The sequence below is a fragment of the Neoarius graeffei genome, chromosome 16 (assembly GCF_027579695.1).
Source record: "Neoarius graeffei isolate fNeoGra1 chromosome 16, fNeoGra1.pri, whole genome shotgun sequence".
Taxonomy (NCBI): domain Eukaryota; kingdom Metazoa; phylum Chordata; class Actinopteri; order Siluriformes; family Ariidae; genus Neoarius; species Neoarius graeffei.
The window spans coordinates 1,349,478-1,368,571 of record NC_083584.1 but is presented as its reverse complement, the minus strand read 5'-3'; positions in this window follow the sequence as shown (position 1 = coordinate 1,368,571).

The window sequence follows — 19,094 nt, the reverse complement described above, 5'->3', positions numbered from 1 at the left end:
GAAATGTTGAATTGTGGTTGATCTATGCAACTTTGGAAGCAGGCTGGTGACCACTGGAGTATTTCTTTATTTTGCCAGGAAATCAAGGGGTTGTGAAGTTGTAACCAAGGGTAACCGAGGACAATGTCATGGTTCTCTGTAGCGGTGATGTAGAGAGAGATGAGTTCTGAATGCAACACCCCTACCTGGATGTGAAAGGGAGTGGTGCGCCTAGTGATGAAACCCTCTCCTATGGGTCCTCCGTCAATGGCTTGGATGCTGAATGCACTTTGGAGAAGGGTGGTTGGCAGGTTAAACCGCTGGGTAACTGAGTCACTGACAAAGTTCCCCTCTGCTCCTGAGTTGATAAAAGCAGAAAGTACATGTGTGGTGTCTGCCAAATTTAACAGTACAGGAACCTTAAACTACTTGGAATGAAAAGTTCATGTTGTAATCACAGTTCATGCTGGGGCTGCTGTAGGGGGTGGGTGGATGGTACACTGCCTGAGCTGTGTTCGACACTCCCACAGTAAAAGCATAAGCCCTCCCGTTTCCTCCTGAGACATTCAGACCATGACAGTCAAGCACGTGACACTTCCATGGGTGAACTGCTGTTGGATGACTGAACTGGTTGATCCAGGTGAATGGCTAAGTCAATGAGTGAGTCCAGCGTGCACTGTTCATCTTTGCAGGCAAGCTTGCTGAGGATTTCTGGATGCAGGTCTTGATGAAAAACAACCTTCAGAGCCGGATCATTCCACCTACTGGCTGCTGCCAGTGTTCTGAAGTCCAGGGCATATTCAGCCATGCTACGGGAACCCTGAGAAATGTTGAGAAGGCTTCCTCTTACCTCAATTCCCTCAGATTCATAGCCAAAGACCCTCTTAAATTGGGTGAGAAACTGCTCATAAGACTTCATTTGCTCCTCTCCTTAGTTCCAAACAGCACTGGCCCATTGGAGTGCTTTGCCCCTGAGAGAAGAGAGAAACTTTGCAATTTTATGTTCATCAGACAGGTGAGGCATAGTAGCAAAATACATGGAGGATTGTAGCAGGAAACCCTTACATGCATTCATGTCCTCAGTGAATCTTTCTGGAGCCGGAAGTTGCAGCGTGGGGCTCAGAGAAGCTTTGGAACACGCTAGGAGGGCCTGTGACATCACAGAAGCTAGTTGGGCCATCCATGTGTTGAGGTCTGCTAGCATCTGCTGATGTTCTCCTAGAAGGCATCCCTGAGCGTTAAGCACAGTTTGTTTTGCTTCCTCCGCTACATCCATGGTGGTGAAGTATCCTGTCAGAGTGCAGGCACTTACAGATGTATGTACAGAAGAAGACAAGAAACAAACTGTAAACAAAGCCAAAACAAGAGAAGGAAATTGTGGTCAGAGACTAGCAAGGGTTAGGCGATCAGCAAACAACTTGGTAGAGACGAAACAAAGTGTGAAATAAAAATGAGTAGGAATCTAAAATATACAATTTGAAAAAAGAGAGATATTTAAAAACTATTTAAATGGGTTATTTAGAAGTTCAAGTGGTTCCGTATGTCCCAAAATGTACAAAAATAGGTCACAGGATGAAGATGAAGACATACCTGTGTAACAGTCCCTGAGAGTGGGTGGAACACTGAAGTGTAGACAGGTGGGTAGTGATGGTAAATTCAGTGGTTTTTATTTTCACAATAGCTTTTCAGCTTGCAGTTATGTGTCACTTCATGGGTGCATGTGCGCACATGCACACACACACTGCGGTTGGGAAATCACCACCAGCTTTCTGCTCTCTCCCTCTTTATCAGCCCTCTGCCATTCCTGCAAAAACACACACATGCAAACAGCATCAATTAACAACAGGTGTGATCACTTTGCCACTCATCTTTCTTGGCCTCGCCCTCCATTTACAAACCGACACTTGACCACACCCCCACTGCCACATACTCCCACTGCCTGACTCAGACTGAGTAGCCATCTGGCCTGCAGCAGACTTCCCCCAACGGGAAAGAAAGTCTGCCACCGCCATCTGTGCCCCCGGCCTGTGAGCCACCTCGAACTTGAAAGGCTGGAGTGCAAGATACCAACAGGTGATCCACGCATTGGCATCCTTCATGCAGTGGAGCCACTGGAGCAGGGCATGATCCAAACAGAGGGGGAAAGAGCACCCCAGCAGGTAATATCAGAGGGTGAAGACCACCCACTTGATGGCCAGACACTTCTTCTTGACGGTACTGTACTTACTGTCTCACATCGAGAGCTTGTGGCTGATGTACAGCACTGGCCACTCTTTCCCCTCCACCTCCTGGGACAGAACGGCCCCCAGCCCTTTGTCCAATGCATCTGTCTGCAAAATAAAATGGAGAGAGAAGTCAGGGGAATGCAAAAGTGGCCCCCCACACAGAGCAACCTTTAACCTAGTGAATGCCTGTTTGGACTGCTCCGTCAACTGGACCAGATCTGGTGCTACCTTTTTAGTGAGATCAGTCAGTGGACTGGTGACATCTGAATAGTTAGGAATAAACCTACGATAGTTGCCAGCCAGCCCCAGGAACGGTCTCACCCTCTATTTGGTCTTGGGCCATGGGCAGGCCACAATTGCTGTGGTCTTGTCAATTTGGGGACATACCTGCCCATGACCCAAGTGGAAGCCCAGATACTGTACCTTATCCACCTGCCTAATTGCACACTTTTTTGGGGTTGGCATGAGGCCTGCACACCTCAGTGACTCCAGGATGGCCATGAGGTGTTTTAGGTGCTGTGGCCAATTATTGCTATATATAATGATATCGTCTAGGTAGGCCATGGCATGCAGATGGAGGATTCTGTCCATGAGCTGCTGGAACATTACGGGAGCCCTGAAAAACCCAAAAGAAAGGGTGACAAACTGGTGCAAGCCAAACGGTGTGGAATAAACTGTTTTTTTCCCTTCTTTTTGGGATAGAGGAGTCAAGGGGATCTGGCAATATCCCTTTGTCAAATCCAATATAGAGTAAACGTGAGCAGCACCTAACCGATTGAGCAACTCATCAGTGCGAGGCACTGGGTACGCATTAAATTTAGACACTGCGTTGACCTTTCTATAGTCCACACAGAACCGGACTGACACTTTAACTGTGGAAACAGGATCAGAAAAGTTAGTATGGCATCACATTTACAAATGGCAACCTGCTTAGGGAGTAAAATGGCATCTAACAGTTCTTTGATGAGTGTGTGATGTGCTTTTAGCTTACCTGTAGATGTTAGAAACCCACAATGTTTCCACAATGTACCAAAATCATGTGCTACTCCAAAAGCATACCTACTGTCCATGTATATAGTCACTGTCTTACCTACTGTGAATTTACAGACCTCTGTGAGTGCCACTAGTTCAGCAGCCTGTGCCGAAAAGTGACTTAGGAATGACCTTGAAACAAGGGTTTCATGGGCAGAGACCACTGCAAAACCAACAAAGTTCTTACCTGAGTCTGGATTTTTTTTTAAACAGAGCTGTCCACAAAAAGCACCAAGTCTGGGTTTTGCAAAGGAAATTCACCGAGATCAGAGCAAGGCGAACATGCAGAGCCATGTCTGAACTAAACGTCAGTTGATAATCGCTTGGTGGTTGTACAAATGTGGTGCACCTGTGATTATTCCAAAACAACTTATATAATAACAGTTTCTCACGTCCCCTACCTTCCTGCTCAGATTTAATATCTGGGTGCCCATGGTTAACGTGAGCGGTGCAGTGCGAGTTTTCTGGTCGCGTATAATCAGTAGTAATTGGGCTAGTGCGTGTTTTTGCCATCTCATACCCGAGTCATATTCAGAACATCTGATGGCACCAGCCTCCTCTTGTACACATAAACAGGTGGAGATGGGTCAAACTTAACCATTGTCATGATTGCGCTTTCCTCATCTGGGATTCGCACTACCTGTAACCCATCTGGAGTACTTAGGAGACTTATGCCTAACCTGTTCATCAGGTTTCTCCCTAGTAAATTTATTGGGCAACAATGGGACAATAAAAATGAAAACTCAAAGGTCTCAGACTCACCCAGTCTACAGAGAAGTGGCTCGAGTAAATTTCTCGAGGACCTGATGTCTAGAGGCACCCACAGTGATCTGGGATCAGTTGCTGATCTTTGGCTGTGTAGAGAACTCTGAGGATCTAATGACAGAATGTCCCGCTCCCAAATCTACTAAGAAATCTATAAGCTTATTAGAGACAGTTAGGGAAAAATACTGGCATTTTCAAGCATAATTCATCAGTGTATAATGCATGTACTTACTTGTTTACTTTTCCTACTCTTTGTGTGGGCAAGCAGTGAGCGCAAAGCAGATTCTTCATTGAAAGAAGCTTGAGTGACAAGGAGTGGCAGCCAGTCCACCATCTTGGTAATCTTGGGACCCTCACTGCTTCGATACTGCAGACATTGGTCATGCCAGTGATCAAGTGAGCCACAGATGAAGCAGCCATCTTGGTGCTGTTGACCTCCCATGAACTCTTCCCCACTGTTGGCTTGCTTGCATCACTTGCACCATTGTATGCATGGCCTTATGAAGAGTGTCGTCCTTTGTTCTCTGTTTTTGCTGCATCTTCTCTTTCAGAAGATTACAGAAGCTGTCGAGTTCCTCAGCACACTTAGGACCACCATGCTGTCTGTGATCCTTTATCTCAGCAGCCATCTGCATAATCTCCTCTGGGCTTCAGGCACAGAAGACCATAATTGGGCCTTCTGGGCCAGCCACAGCGACCACTGGCATATGGAGGACTGTGCGAACCTCCCCATCTTTATCAGCACACACTGGGGAGCCTTCATTTCCCTTCTTCATTGTGTGGGACCTTGTGTGTGATGGCACTGGGGTAGATGTCACTACCTGAGTGGAGCTTTCACCTTGTTCAATTTTCTCGATGGGTTGATTATGGTCATACACTTGTTCACCAGCAGATGGTGGCACAGGCACCATTTCTGGAGGCCAAGAAGAAAACAGAGGGGGAGGGAACAAATAGCAACTCATATCCAAATCCTGCATCAGGTTCAGTTTTGGGTAAATGCCAGCATTCCTCTGCAAGGCTCCAGGCACATAAGGCAGCTGGGCCATAGAAGGTTCACGCTGCACGCTGCATGCTGCACACTACACGCTACACGCGTGTAAAGAAAAGTGGACAAACGTAGCATGACTTGCTCTGGGCCATAGAACGGCGTTCACGTTGCACGCTGCACGCTGCACACTTCACGCGTGAAGCGTGAAATGAACATGCACACTTTTTTCTAGGCGTGAAGATGGAAATTCCAGTCAATGCATGCGGTCACCGCCGCGCCAGCCAATCAGAACGGGTCTAGGGAGATAACTCTATGCTTTCAGGGGAAAACTTCAGAAAAAATATAATTGAATGGTATAATTGAAAAATAGTTCTTCATCGGGATTGTCAAGCAGATTATAGAATGTTCGGTGAAATTCACCACGGGTTTCTCTCAGAAGGAAGTGTTCTCGGCTCCAAATTCTGTTCCTTTTTCTCTTCCTCTGTCTCAGTAAAAGCAGAATGAGGCAATCGTAGTCATCCGAAGAGTCCATATTGTTGGTTACTCGGTCAAAGTAGAACAGACGCAACACGTGAACATCCAAGCATGAAGTTTAATGGCCCAGGGTCCGGTTCTTCACGTGAACGTGTAGCGTGTAGCGTGCAGCATGCAGCGTGCAGCGTGAACCTTCTATGGCCCAGCTGCCTAAGGGGGCAGAGCTGAAGCTGCAGGAACAGAAGCACTAGAATTCTGGTTAGTTCCCTGCTGTTCTAACTGACTCTGATGTGTATGTGAATTGACCCATTTATCTCTGCACCCCAATCAACTTGTATTCTATATTTCTTCTTCCTTTTCTTTTTATCCTCTTCTACTCACTTTAACCTTTCCTTGAGATTCTGTATCTGACGCACACTTGAACTGCCTCCCTCTGGGAAACTACATTGTTCTACCCACATCCTAAGTTGCCTACATAAGTCCAATTCATAATTAGTTAACATAAATTTAACATTTGGAAAATTAGGTAGGTTTCAGGAGATATCCAAGTTTCTGATTGCTTTGCTCCTTTTTGTCCCATCTTACTTATATGTCACAGAGGAACTGCAAAGACCACTTTTTACTCATGTTTTACCCCAAAATGTGTCATGAAGAAAGTGGCACTTATGTCATGCTGGTTGCTGTAATACTCCTGTAGGTACAGTCCAGTGGCGGCTGGTAGTCTTTCAAACAGGGGAGGCTGGTCGGTTATGATATTTCCAGATTTTAAAAGAAAAAACATAAATTTTGCCCATACTCTTGCCTCTGATCTGGCTGATTGTTGGCAGCATCACAAACTGTGAAATAACAGGTTCTTTTGGCCCATTAGCCTACTGTCCAATATACATGATGGTGGTGTTGGGGGGGAGGAGTATATTTTAACATTTTATATTTTAAAATTGTGGCATGTTTAAAAATTGATCATTATTGAAAGCAGCTCTTTGTCAGGAACCTCAGCAGTAGAGCTGGGTGTCACACATTTCATTCAATGACACTTTCCCTATATTTTACTTATTTTGACTGAGAAATGTTTTATTGACAATTTTGATAACCCTTCACTTTTAATCCAGGTCTGTAGTGTGAAATGTTCTCGGCTGTGTTTTTGTTTAAAAATGTTTTCCAAATTGTAGCTGTGTTTAATTCATATCCAGAAAAATATATATTCCAATATAATATACTCAGCATAAACATTTTAAATAGATTCTATATTTTTGGTCCATCCATGACATATTACTAAAGTAGCCTATTTACTGTTGTTGATGTGGGTCACTTGCTGTTAGCCAATTCCCTTTCTTGTACCAGGAGAGCTGAAAGGAACGAGTATTATTCCCTACCTTTTTCACCAAGTCAATTTGAGGCATTGCTCTACCCTGCTCTTTTAATTTAAATTTTTTCCTCGAAAGGAAGACTGGCAAATGGCTTCGCCAAAATTAAATCAGCAATGCTTGGCATCCGTGCGCAGCTTTCTTGCTAGCTGACTAGCCCCCTCAAGTTCAAGTTCAGTCACTCAAATAAATGAAACTTCTGGAACTAAGATAGCAAACTTGACAACACTATATTTACACTTTATTTACAATGAAAATATATACAAACTAAAAAAGCTGGTAGAAACCATATGTAATGAATGAAATCGAAATGTAAGCTGATCTCTTACAATACACCACAGCACTTGCGAATCCGCATGGGACTGAACTGAGAGTCACCGCTGCCTGTCTATAGTTCAAACGAGCTGTCAATCAAAGAAAATATCTGGTCGCTTTCACCAATCACCAGTCTCCTCGCGGAAACTGCCATGTCCCTCCCATGTGAGGCTCGGAGTCCGTAGGCGGGCATTTTCGCAGTATTTGTCCAGTAATCATCTTGCATTTTGAGATTGAAAAGCGCATAGCTCCCAAATGCCATTGAAGTCCACTGAGGCTGGGAGTCCGTGAGACTCCGTGGGCGGGCGTTTTCGCAGTATTTGTCCAATAATCGTCTTGCATTTTGAGATTGAAAAGCGCAGAGCTCCTAATGCCATTGAAGTGCACTGAGGCTGCGCTTCATCGCGCTGTCACGAGGGGGAGAAACTCATGCGCAAATTAAAGTTATAAGGGCATTTTTAGAGGAGGCTGAGCCTCCCTCGTTGTCTTAGAGCAATCGCCCGTGGTACAGTCCGTCTAAGAACTACAACAGTCCCTTTAAGAAACTGCATTTCCCATCAGCCAACTTCCGCGTTGACCTACGTCACGCGTGGGCGGGATCATCTATGTCACATCCTCCAGGAAGGCATAAGTAACCCGGAAACTCCTAGCTCCTCCTCTTTCGGCGCCGTGAATTCAACACGGACACAAGGAGGATCGCTCGCTCCGCCGAGCAAACCCAAGAACAGATGTCTTTTCTTTTCTTCTTTCTTGCAAGAATCAGAGCTTCGCGCTTTTCTTTTACTTACCTTTGGCCATGGTAGAGTCCAGAATCGCGCGATTTTTAACTCAGTCAAGTTACAACCGGTTTTTATTCATTATAAGTACGTACAAAACTGCAGCCCAAAGCAGTTTAATTTAAAGTTAAGAAGCGACCAGATCCTTCTAATTTTGAAGCGCTGCGCACATTGATCAGAGACTTCTTTTCATCACGAGTGACCACACGTCAGACCAAGAAACCCTCTGCTTTCTACAGAAGCGACTCACGTGCTTCACAATGGTGAAACTCCAAAAGTCTCGGAACATATCTCCATAATCTTGCTATAAGTGAGATACTGAAGTAAGACTGGCAAATTTTGGGCAGAAAAAGACTAGTTTTAGGAATTAGTTTATAAAGAAGTGTGAATTTAAACTCAGGAACTGTTTAAGTGTGCACACTGATTTTTGTGTTGAATTGATTGTTCTATTTTGTTTTGATCTCTCAATTGCTTAATAGATAGGTTGTATGCTCTTTCTCTATTCTTTCCTAACACTTTTAATTTCATTATTACACACTTTGACCACATCAAGATTTCAGTGGATTCAGTACTGTTATAAGCTAGTGAAATTAGCCTAATTCTTTTGTCCCATTAGCCTCGAGGGCGAAGTGTATTGTCTCAAGGGAACACGTGGCAGCCCTCCTCCACACTCACATACACACCTTTTGTCTTAACTCCATGAGGTAGGATCCTCGGGCCTTAACTAGCCACATACGGCTAATTCTTTTGTCTAATTAGCAATCCATGCTAACGCTGTTGTTCAGGCCACACACACAGGCCTTACAAACACACCTTAGCTAGCATTCATTTGTCAAGTCAAGTTTATTTGTATAGTGCATTTTAACAATAAACATTGTTGCAAAGCAGCTTTACAGAATTTGAACGACTTAAAACATGAGCTAATTTTGTCCCTAATCTATCCCCAATGAGCAAGCCTGTGGCGACAGTGGCAAGGAAAAACTCCCTCAGACGACATGAGGAAGAAACCTCGAGAAGAACCAGACTCAAAATGGAACCCATCCTCATTTGGGCAACAATAGACAGCATGACTATAACATTAACAGTTTTAACATGAAGACAGTTTTGTTGATGTTATAACTCTTCATTGATGGAAACTTGAGTGCAAAACTGTTCATGACAACTGCAGTCTTAAAGGTAGCAAGACAACTGTAGTCCTCAGCCATAAAAGCATTACTGTAAGAGTCCAGAGCATCCTCCAGGTGTAACCCTCAACTGTCCTCATGGGGCCGTCCTTTACAGGAGCAATGCGATAAAACTCCAACCAGACACAGGGCAACAGGATGGATCAAGCAGGTCCGAGGGGCAGAAGAGGCCAGCATCTCAATCCCAGGACCAACATGTAACTCAGAGGGACAGATGGGGGGGAGAGAGAGAGAGAGAGAGAGAGAAAACACAGGTTGTTAGGTATGCCCTAAAAATGACACTAGTATTAAATCTGTGTGGTAGGCTCGCAGAGACAAGAGTCTTGACATCAGGCATAATACACAACAATGGCATGTTAATATGGTTAAAAAATATCATGACCTGCTCTGGCTGGATGCTTGATTGGGTGATGGGAGCACACTCCTCAGCAATGATGAGATGCAGATGGGACCCTTAGGGCTGGCCAAGACAATTCAGTTACATTTCACCGGGTCTGGGACATGCGACAGAATGTCTGACGGCTGATTCCCTGCAGGCTACCATAGCCAGTCGAGATCTCCACCCTCTCCACCAAAAGATTTCCTGTTGATTCCATGTAAATCAGAAGGACAGAATTTTGGGGTGGAGGAAAAGAAAACACAGGTTGTTAGGTATGTCCAATGTCACCTTAATAAGTAGGAACAGTATACATATTGCACTGAGTACAAGCAGGGACTCCGGCAACTAACTATGACAGCATAACTAAAAGGGGAGAGCCAGAAGGTAACACAGGCATGAGGGAGCCCCAGGACATAAAGCAGCAGCCACTACACCATCAACAAACTCGAGTGAGCAAGCGAGTGGGGACTGACAGCATCCATACATCCCAGTTTACCAAAACACTCTACGCCTGAGGACCCTCTAGATCTGCACCTTTACCTCATAAACACCATTAACAAAAGGCTTGACTAAACAGATATGTTTTCAGCCTAGACTTAAATGCTGAGACCGTGTCTGATTCCCGAACATTACTTGGAAGGCTGTTCCATAACTGTGGAGCTTTGTAAGAAAAGGCTCTGCCCCCTGATGTAGCCTTCACTATACGAGGTACCAGCAGATAGCCTGCACCTTTTGATCTAAGTAGGCGTGGCGGGTCATAGAGGAGCAGAAGTTCACTCAGGTACTGTGGTGTGAGACCATTTAGTGCTTTAAAGGTCAATAGTAGTATTTTATAATCAATATGAAATTTGATTGGGAGCCAATGCAGTGTGGATAAGACAGGGGTGATGTGGTCATATTTTCTAGTTCTAGTAAGGACTCTTGCTGCTGCATTTTGAACTAACTAGAGCTTGTTTATGCACTTATTGGAACATCCAGATAGTAAGGCATTGCAATAATCTAACCTGGAGGTAACGAAAGCATGGACTAGTTTTTCCACTTCATGTAATGACATTAAATTTCTTATCTTAGCAATATTTCTGAGATGAAAGAAAGCTATCCAGGTGATGTTATCAATGTGAGTTTTGAATGAAAGACTGGGGTCAATAATCATGCCAAGGTCTTTTACTGCAGCACGTGAAGAAACAGAAAGGCCATCCAGAGTCACTGTGTAATCAGAAAACTTACTTCTAGCTGTATGTCATCCTAGTACAAGTACTTCAGTCTTGTCAGAGTTAAGCAGAAGGAAGTTAATAAGCATCCAGTGTCTAATGTCCTTAACACATTCCTCAATTCTATAAAGCTGGTGTTTCTCATCAGGTTTTGCAGAGACATACAACTGTGTGTCATCAGCATAACAGTGGAAACTAATACAATGTTTACGAATAATATCACCCAGAGGTAACATATATAGAGAAAAAAGCAGTGGGCCCAAGACAGAACCTTGTGGAACACCAAACTTTACCTCAGTACGTCTAGAAATATCACCATTTATATCAACATACTGATAACTATCAGTTAAATAAGTGCTGAGCCAGGAGAGGGCCGTTCCCTTAACTCCCACAACATTTTCTAGCCTATCCAGAAGAATGGAATGATCAATGGTATCAAATGCTGCACTAAGGTCAAGCAGCACAAGTAGCGAGACACAGCCCTGATCAGACACCAATAGTAGGTCGTTTACTACTTTAACCAGTGCTGTCTCTGTGCTATGATGAGGTCTAAATTCTGACTGATACATTTCATGGATGTTATTCCTCTGCAAATATGAGCATAACTGTTGTGCCACAGCTTTTTCAAGGATCTTGGAGATAAAGGGTAGGTCTCCTTAGCAAGCTAGGCTAACCTTTCGCTTAAGCCACAAGGCCTACACTACATGGACACACACAGAAACACATCTTAGCTAGCAACTCAGAGCTAATTCTTTTCCACGTGCTGACACACATACCTCAGATAAAACACACACACACACACACGCTCATCAAGTATATATCATATTTGTATATATTTCAATTGACATTATTCATTTTTATCTTTGTTATAATAAATTCATTTATTATTGAAACTGTGTGTTTATCTGTGTTGCTTCCATACTCATTGAAGTCACCCAACCTCAAAGAATTCCAATGTGCATATAGGTTGTGTAATACGGTAAGTGATCAGAATAATTTGGAATATACCATAATTTAGCTGTTTTGATAATTTATTATTAAGCATCAAAATTAATGGTATTAATGAGTGATTTAATGAGACTGATTCAATGATTTAATGAGATTGATCACTTAATTACCAATTGCACCTACACTCCAAAGAAAAAGATGCTTGTTGGGCATAAATCCTATAACACATTATAATGGACATGCTGCGTTGAACATATTGGCAAGCTGTGGACTCGTCAAAATACCATCTTAGAAAGCTGATTTTCAGCATCCTTTAAGATGATGGAATTCCTTTGAAGGGGCATGGATGCCTTGCAATTTACTGAACCCATTATGCCAATAAATATTGGAATAAGCGTAAATAAGAATTCAAGTTCAAAACATATTTGGGGTCTACTTATATTATTTTGGCATTTTAGTGTGCTGATTTTCATACAGTACACTGATAAAGGGCTATCTATACAAACATGATAAAATGTTCTTACATGGTTGATTGTATAATGATTTATCCATGGAAGAAAGGATAAATTTATTTAAAGGATTAGAGGACACTGGATGGATGGGTGGATGGATAGGAGGATTGAGCTTGGTAAAGTCCATGTCCAACATTTTTTATTGTTTGCCAAATTCTGAATAGCTAACCGCAAACTAACTTTACCAGGCAAAGGCATGAACTAATTTTTTTTGCTTTGTTAAGTGGCATTATGTTTCTTATCTTAGCAATATTTCTGAGATGAAAGAAGGCTATTCAAGTAATGAGATGAGGGGTGCCGTGGTGCTTGGGAGTTGTAGTTTGGAGTGACCATGTTTGGAGGCAGGCGGCACGGTGGTGTAGTGGTTAGCGCTGTCGCCTCACAGCAAGAAGGTCCTGGGTTCGAGCCCCGGGGCCGGCGAGGGCCTTTCTGTGTGGAGTTTGCATGTTCTCCCCGTGTCCGCGTGGGTTTCCTCCGGGTGCTCCGGTTTCCCCCACAGTCCAAAGACATGCAGGTTAGGTTAACTGGTGACTCTAAATTGACCGTAGGTGTGAATGTGAGTGTGAATGGTTGTCTGTGTCTATGTGTCAGCCCTGTGATGACCTGGCGACTTGTCCAGGGTGTACCCCGCCTTTCGCCCGTAGTCAGCTGGGATAGGCTCCAGCTTGCCTGCGACCCTGTAGAAGGATAAAGCGGCTAGAGATAATGAGATGAGATGAGATGTTTGGAGGCTGCTCCACACTCAGGTTTTTGGTGCTGTTACTGACAACTCCCCCAAGGTGTTCACTCTAGGAGCAGTTTCCTTTCTTGGACAGCCTCTTTTCCATGGTGCTGGATCTCTTGGTGTTCATTGTGGAATTCTTGGGTGATGAGTGGGTCGAAGATGTCTCAGAAATTAACCCAGCTGCATTCCTCCAGGCCGTACCCTTCCCAGTCCACTAGGTAATCCAGTTGCTCTTGTCTGTACTGAGAATTGAGGATTTTGTGAACCTGGTATATCTGGTCTCCTTCTTGTTCCAGGGAGGGGTAAAGTTCTTATGTGAGTGTGTTTGTTGCTACGAGTCCTTGGATGGTGGGCTTCAAGCATGACACATGGAATGTGGGGGCCATTCCACAGTGAGGTGGGAGTTCCAACTTATAGGAAACCTCATTAACTTTGCAAATTACCTTATAAGGATCCATGTATTGGCCTTGGAGCTTCCAGCAGGTGTTTGGCTGTCATAGGTCCTTAGTGGAAACCCACACTCAGTCGCCTGGGGCATACTCAGGGGTTTCCCCTCAATGCTTGTCTGCATATTGCTTATACTTACTGTTGACTGGTTCTAGTCTTTGGTGAACCTCCTCCCATACCTGCTCACTCCTCTTGAACCAGGAGCCCAGTGCCAGAATTTGAGTTGGGGAATCATCCCTGTGGTAGTTGATATCCAAGGATACATTGAAATGGCATTAGTTGTGTGGCAGAGTGTTTCAGTGAGTTCTGGGTATATTCAGCCCAGGGAAGGAACTACACCCAGTCCTTCTGGTTACTCATGCAGAAAATCCTGAAGAAGAAGCCTACCTCCTGGTTGGTGCATTCCACCTGGCCGTTGGTCGTGATATCCTGAAGTTAAGCTCACAGATACCCCTAGTCTGTCCATAAACTTGGTCCATAACTTGGAGATGAACTGGAGACCCCAGTCACTGATGATATCTTCAGGGATACCATTCATCCATCCATCCATTATCTGTAGTCACTTATCCTGTGCAGGGTCATGGGCAAGCTGGAGCCTATCCCAGCTGACTATGGGTGAGAGGTAGGGTACACCCTGGACAAGTCACCAGGTTATCACAGGGCTAACACATAAAGAGAAACAACCATTCACACTCACATTCACACCTACAGTCAATTTAGAGCCACCAATTAACAAACCTGCATGTCTTTGGACTGTGGAGGAAACCAGAACACCCAGAGGAAGCCCATGCAGACATGGGGAGAACATGCAAACTCCACACAGAAAGGCCCTCATCGGCCACTAGGCTCGAACCCAGAAGCTTCTTGCTGTGAGGTGACAGTGCTAACTACGACACCACTGTGCCACCCCAGGGATACCATAATATCTGAAAACATGATTGAATAGGAGTTCTGCAGTTTTGAATGCTGTGGGTAGACCAAACAGAGGGATGAGTTTGAGGGCTTTGGAAAAGTGACCACTAGCATGATTGTGTTACCTTGGGATCAGGGTAGGTCGGTGATGAAGTCAATGGCTATGTGTGACCAGGGTCATTGAGGCACCGGGAGTGGACAGAGGTTTCTGGCAGGTGGGGCCTGTAACACCTTTGCTTGGGCACAGGTGGAGTAGGATGAAATAAAGTGGTTGATCTTGGAAATCATGTTCTCCCACCAAAACTTATTTTTGAGAAAGTCATAGGTTCTGTGACTGCTGGGGTGCCCTGTGGCCAGAGAGGAATGGGCCCAGGTGATGAGTTGACCTTGAAATTGAGATGGCACATACACGGGTCCAAGCAGACAGTTCTCAGGCAGATTTGGAGGTTGTGATTGCGCTATTTCTTTATCTATATCCCATGAAATGGCATGCAAAAAACATCTGGGTGATAGGACAGGTGTGGGATCTGGAACATGGTTAGAGGTGGTGTGGATTCTAAAGAGGGTGTTTGCTTTAGTGTTTCTGGGACCTGGGCAGTAGGAGATCATGAATTTAAATTGAGTAAAGAACAGTGCCCATCTGGCTTGACATGGGTTAAGGAGTTTAACTGTCTTCAGAAATTCTAGATTCTTATAATCAGTGAGAATGGTAAACAGATGCATGGCACCCTTTAACCATTGTCTCCATTCATCTAGAGCAGTTTGATAGCTATGAGTTATTGATTGCCAATGTCATAATTCTGCTTGGCTGGGGTGAGTTTCTTAGAATAAAAGATGATGGGGTGTAGTTTAGGTTTAGCCCCAAAATGCTGAGATAGAACCCCTCCCACTCCGGTCTCTGAGGCATCAACCTCTACGATGAACAGTTTAGTAGGGTCTGGATGCTGAAAAATAGGAGCTGTCATGAAGACAGTCTTGAGCTGGCTGAAGGCTTCCTCAGTGGCTGAGTTCTGCTGGATACATTGCAGCCCCTTCTTTAGCAGGGTTGTGAGAGGAGCAGCGATTGTGCTGAACCCACGGATGAAGTGACAAAAATTTGAAAACCCCAGGAAACATTGTAGTTCCTTCATAGTAGTGGGTGTAGGCAAGAATGTGACCACCGAGACTTTGCTATGGTCCATGTTTACTCCTTCTGCATTGATGATGTACCCAAGGAAGGAAATCTGGTGAATGTGAAACTCACACTTTTCTGCTTTTATATATAGGTGATTCTCTAATAATTGGGTAAGTACTGACCTTACATGTTCATGATGTAAGCTGTCATTGGGGAAGTAGATTAGGATGTCATCTATGTAGGCTATAACAAACTTTTCTAGCATGTCTCTGAGCACATCCTTGATTAGACATTGGAAAACACTGGGAGTGCAAGAAAGTCCATAAGGCATGACCAAATTTTCAAAGTGCCCAGACATTGTGCGAAAGGCAGTCTTCCATTCATCGCTTTCTCAATTTCTGACCAGGTTGTAAGTACTTCGAAGATCCAGCTTGGAGAATATTCTTGCTGATCTGAGCTGTTCCAAAGCCAATGGCACCAGGGGAAGTGGCTAGGGGTATTTGACTGTGATCTGGTTTAAACCTTGGTAGTTGATGCAGGGGTGAAGACCTCCTCATTTCTTTTCCACAAATATGAAGCTGGCTGAAGCTGGAGACATGGATGGCCTAATATACCCCTGTTGTAGAGTCTCCTGTACATAGTCCTCCATGTCAGCTTGTTCAATGATAGACAAAGGGTAGATGTGATTGCAAGGTGGAGTTGTACCTGGGAGGAGGTCTATGGCACAGTCGTAGGTGCAGTGAGGAGGCAAGCCACTAGCCTTACCCTTGCTAAAAACTTCCTTGAGGTCTTGATAACAGGAAGGAATGTTGTTCCAAGGTACCTGGCAGTGAGCTCTTCACAGAGGTGGATGAAATTGAGAATTATGGGAGTTTCAGGCAGTTCTGGGAGCAGGATTGGGACCATTGAAGAATTTCTTTATGCTGCCATGATATTAGGGGGACATGAATTTGGAGCCACAGGAACCCCAAGATGAAATCATGGTGTGAGTGACCAACAAGCTGATGTGTTCAACATGAAATGCCCCAACCTGGATTTTGAGGGGTGACGTGCGTGTTGTCACAAGCCTGTCACTGATGGGGGCCCCATTGATGGCCTTAAGGTTCACTGGTCATTGGAGTTCTTCCATGGGTAAGTTGTACTTCTAGATAATCATGAAGTTCCCCTCTGCCCCTGAGTTTGTGAAGGCAGAGAGAACATGGGTCGAGTGTGGTAGCTTAAACAGCATTGGCATCTTGAGAAAATGTAGTGTATGAACAATCTCATGACTCCCTGGGCTGGATTGACAGGTTTCCTGATGGGTGTGACCCTCCTTAGGGTTTGGTGGGCGAATGGGATACTTGGCTATCAGATGGCCGGACTCACCACAGTAGAAACATAACCCCTTGCAACTCCTCCTATCCTTCTCTGAGCATTGTAAGTGAGCAAGGGAGAACTCCATTGGTGTAAGGGATGCCAGAGAAGGAGGAAGGGCTGTTGGAGACTGTAATGAGGGCTGATTTCTAAGAAGGTGGTCTAGGCGAACAGCCAGATCGATGAGGGAGTTGAGAGTGAGATGTTCATCACATCATGCCAGTTCTGTGAGCACTTCAGGGCACAGACCCTGACAAAAGGTAGCTGTCGTAATCCCCGATGAGGGTGGAGCACAGAAGCATGGCAGGCGAGAGTTTGTGTTTACACAAACACACTTTTATTGAGCTTTCTTTCTTTCTTTCTTTCACTCACTCACTCACTCACACAAGTGCTGTTGTCGGGGAGCCATTCTTCTCTCCTCTCCCCCTCCCTTTATACTCTATCCCTGCAACACACACACACAAATTGACATCAGGTGTAATGACCTAGCCACTTACCTTCCCCGACCCCGCCCTCCATTCACAGACTACTGCTTGGCCACACCCCCACTGCCACAGTAGCCTTGAGAATGGGCACATTCCAGCCACTTCCAGTGGCTAGCATGAGAAATTCCAGCACATAGTCAGCCACTCTCCTATCTCCCTGTCTGATGGTTAGCAGGCTCTCACCAACCTTGACACCCTCAGGCTGATGATCAAAAACTTGATTCAACAGTTCAATAAATCGGGCATAGGAAGTGGTTTGTTTGCCCCCACACACCCAAACAGTACTAGCCCACTGTAAAGCCTTGCCTGTGAGGAGATTGAGGAATTGGGTGATCTTCTGTTCCTCTGTGGCTCCTGTGATAGTGGTGAAATATAAAGAGCATTGAAGAAGAGATCCCTTACAGTCAGAAACTTTCCCTGAATACTTCTCAGGTCATGGAACCATTCGGGCTGCACCAGTGGAGGACAAGGGGCATGTCAGGATGGCTTGTGAAATGAGAGAAGTTAGTTGCAACATTCTGGTGTTAAGTTTGCTTATCATTTGCTGGTGTTCTCCTCACAGTCGCCCCTGGACATTGAGAGCAGTCTGCTTCACTTCCTCTGCTGCTTCCATTGCTGATGAAGTATCCTGTCAGGGTGCAGACACTTACAGATGCAAGCACAGGGGAGAGTGGATGTGTCACAAACTAGTAACAAATCCAAAGCAGCAACCAGAAGGCCTAGTCGGGGACAAGCAAGGATCAGTCAATTCATGAACAGAATGTCAAAGGGCAGGTGAGTAAATGGAGTCAGAGTCAAGGCACTCATAGTCAGGCAGAAAGACAGAAGGCTCGGTATGATCAGGCATGGAGAGACAGAATGATACTTTGAAAGAGTGTTTGTGACTGCTGAGCTTATATAGGGAAGTGATTATGGGCCAATGGGAAACAGGTGCACTTCTTAGTATTCCAGAGATGAGGGGCGCTGTGGTGCTTGCGAGTTGTAGTCCTGAGTGGCCATGTTTGGAGGCTGCTCCAAACTCAGGTTTTTGGTGTTGTTACTGACAGATATCATCCTAAACGCTAATGAATTTCCTGGTTACACAGTTGCACTTTATTAAGGACACACTGATAGAAGTGAGTTATTTATTATCATGCTATGTATTATCACCCAGATGCAGATGGGTTCCCTTTTGAGTCTGGATTCTGTAAAGGTTTGATGTCTGCGTTCATGTCCTCTCAGGGAATTTTTCTTTTCCACCATTGCCTCAGGCTTTGTCATTATGTATGTAAATTTATTAGGGATAAATTTGTTTGTTCATTTCTTTAAAATCTTTATTTTTCTGTAAAGCTGCTTTGCAAAAATGCCTATTGTTAAAACTGAAATACAAATTAATTGACTTGACTTAACTATTAAAACTTCTCCGAGTGGGCGGCACGGTGGTGTAGTGGTTATCGCTGTCGCCTCACAGCAAGAAGGTCCTGGGTTTGAGCCCGTGGCTGGCGAGGGCCTTTCTGTGCGGAGTTTGCATGTTCTCCCCGTGTCCGCGTGGGTTTCCTCCGGGTGCTCCGGTTTCCCCCACAGTCCAAAGACATGCAGGTTAGGTTAACTGGTGACTCTAAATTGACCGTAGGTGTGAATGTGAGTGTGAATGGTTGTCTGTGTCTATGTGTCAGCCCTGTGATGACCTGGCGACTTGTCCAGGGTGTACCCCGCCTTTCGCCCGTAGTCAGCTGGGATAGGCTCCAGCTTGCCTGCGACCCTGTAGAAGGATAAAGCGGCTAGAGATAATGAATGAATGAACTTCTCCGAGTAATCACCTGATTAAACAGCACACAAATAAGTAGTGCATTTGAGTGCATAAATTTATATTAAATGGATGTGAGTGACTAATAATTACACACTTCCTGAAATATCGAGTAGTAACA